This window comes from Pteropus vampyrus, unplaced genomic scaffold (genome assembly GCF_000151845.1).
Source record: "Pteropus vampyrus isolate Shadow unplaced genomic scaffold, Pvam_2.0 Scaffold95, whole genome shotgun sequence".
NCBI lineage: Eukaryota > Metazoa > Chordata > Mammalia > Chiroptera > Pteropodidae > Pteropus > Pteropus vampyrus.
Window position 1 is genome coordinate 126,393 of NW_011888876.1, and position 2,346 is coordinate 128,738.

The 2,346-nt window shown below is 56.7% G+C and overlaps 1 protein-coding gene across 4 annotated transcripts in view; it reads right to left on the minus strand.

Annotated features, from left to right (window-relative positions):
• The window catches only part of NCS1 (neuronal calcium sensor 1), a 41,926-nt gene that overhangs the window by 12,959 nt on the left and 26,621 nt on the right, over positions 1-2,346 (minus strand). The window lies entirely within an intron of this gene.

Genomic DNA, 2,346 nt, shown 5'->3' on the forward strand with positions numbered 1-2,346 from the left:
TAGGGTGCAGGCACTCATCCCATTTGTCTCCTGTGCAAAGGACGAGGGGACAGTGGGCTGCGTAGATCCGGCCTCTGACCCAGCAGGCTGTGGTACAGCCTCGGTGAACCAGTGAGGTTTAGGCCAATAAAGGGATAACAATTCAGTCCATTCTGTGCTAGCAACAATGGCCCCGGCTGCCAGGAGCTCTGGACGAGAGCGATCCCGAGCGCTGTAATCTGTGATCCATTACCAATGTCTGCCATGGGTCCAGGCGGAAGGGCAGTAACGAGTGTCACTGTCTGACCATCTCAAGCCTAGCTTCGCCCTGAGGGCAGTAAAATGGTGACGAGGCTGGTGGGCTGACCCCAGAGGGCCAGAGGAAGGCACTGGTTCGACCATCCCCTAGCCTTGAAGGCACCACCAAAATGAACCAAAGGACATTTACTTGAGGTCCATGGAACTTGCTGGCAAAGAAAAGGTCATTTTTCTTTGTAAGCTCTTTAGAGAGAGTTCTCTACAACGAGGACGGGGTGCCACGAAGCCTGGGTCCCACATGAAGGAGCACTGGCTGGAGGACCGAAGCCTCGGTCCTTGCTGATCCCTGTGCCCGCAACACTCTCTTCCACGGCTGAGTCCCCGTGTGGGCTGCAGCTCAAACGTCAGCTTGACGAACGAACAGAAGTCCCTCCGCCTGTCTGGGTCCGCGTTACCCCACCTATATAATGAGGAGGGGACCCTCAATCTTAGGATATCCGTACTATTATTGTTGTTGTTTTAACACCACCGTCAGAGAGATTACTAGGCGCTGTTCTAAACATCTTATATAAATTAGCTCATTTATTCCTCACGACATTCCATCAAAGGTTGACTGTTATTACCCTCACTTTCCAAATGGAGAAACTGAGGCACCGAGAAGCCCAGTAACTTGTCCAAGGTCGCTCAGCCAGGATGTGGGGAGTCGGGACTCAAGCCCAGCACTCTGGCTCTGGAGCCCATCCGGCCCCTTTGCCTCCTGCTGCTCCAGGGGAAGGCCAGGTGTGAGCGGGGGAAGACGCCAAGCACCTGGACGGGTCTCCCACCCGCATGGGCTCAGAGGCCTCATCCACGAAATGCCACGATGGGATGGGTGACTGTGAGGACAAAATGGACGAGGAGGACCCAAGTCTAGGCCTCAGTTCCCATCCGATCAGTGGACAGTAGATCACTGGCAATGGCTGTCACCTCTTGGGCACTGTGTTACGACCTGTACAGGAAATGCCTCCCTGGTGCCTCACCATCCCTGGGGAAACCGAGGCTCAGAGGAGCTGGATCACTTGAGGTCACTCAGGGAGAAAAGGCAAAGCCAGGACAGGGTCCATTTCTAAACCAGCAAACTTTACTAGAAGCTCTCCAAGCTCACCGAGCTCACCTGCTCGGTCCCCCAACCACACCGCCAACTCGGGTTCCCCCTGTCTGCTCCACGTTCCCCAGCGAGGACAGTCAGACAACAGGCCACCTCCCTTCCCCCGGGCCAGGACAGGCATCACTAATCCATGACAGACGGTATTAATCCCTCCCTGCTGTACTCTGCGTTTGTGCCACGACACACAGCCTCAGAACCCTTTCTGCCACGGCACTCCAGGCGGCCACTGCAGACTGATTAGAGCTGGCGTCCAAGAGGAAACCGACTTGCCATCCTTGATCCCGTCTAAACGATCACTTCTGAAGCCCCAGAGAGGGGCAGAGACTTCTCAAAGGCCACGGGGTGATGCAGTAACAAAGTCGGGCCTTGGACTGTCACCTACTTGCTTCTGGTCCAGACCCCTCCCTTGGGTGAGCAGGGCCTGGAATGAACCCTTCAGGGCCTGGTGGCCCTTAGTGATGCCACACAAGGCAATCCCACCCCCGAACCCCCGACCCAGCTGATTCGTATTGCCATCAGCCCGTAGAGAACAGAGAAATTTGAACAAAGCCTGTCTGGACTGGTTTGTGGATGAGCCACTCCACCTCCCCCCGTACTGGGCAGGGGGACTGCTGTCCCATCGGCACAAAGCCAACACGCCACCCTCTTCCCCCCAACATTTTGGGGAAAAGCAGCTACTCACCACTGCTGGACTTCTTTCTCCGTAACTGCAAGAGAAAACAGAAAAGTAGCCTTTTAGTTCAGAGAGGTGTCCCAGGGGATGGGCAGACACTGGGCAGCCTCCCTCCTGCCCACCCCAGCCCACCCACCCCATGGCCTGCCCACCCCTGTCAGGGCACCGGCCAGCTCTGAGCAAGGACATGTCCCAGGAGCTCCGTGTTCAGCGTTCCCAGCAGGGGCAGCACTGGCCAACCCCCTCCTGATGCCCACTGTGCTGCTGGAGGGCTGCCAAGAACAGCCTC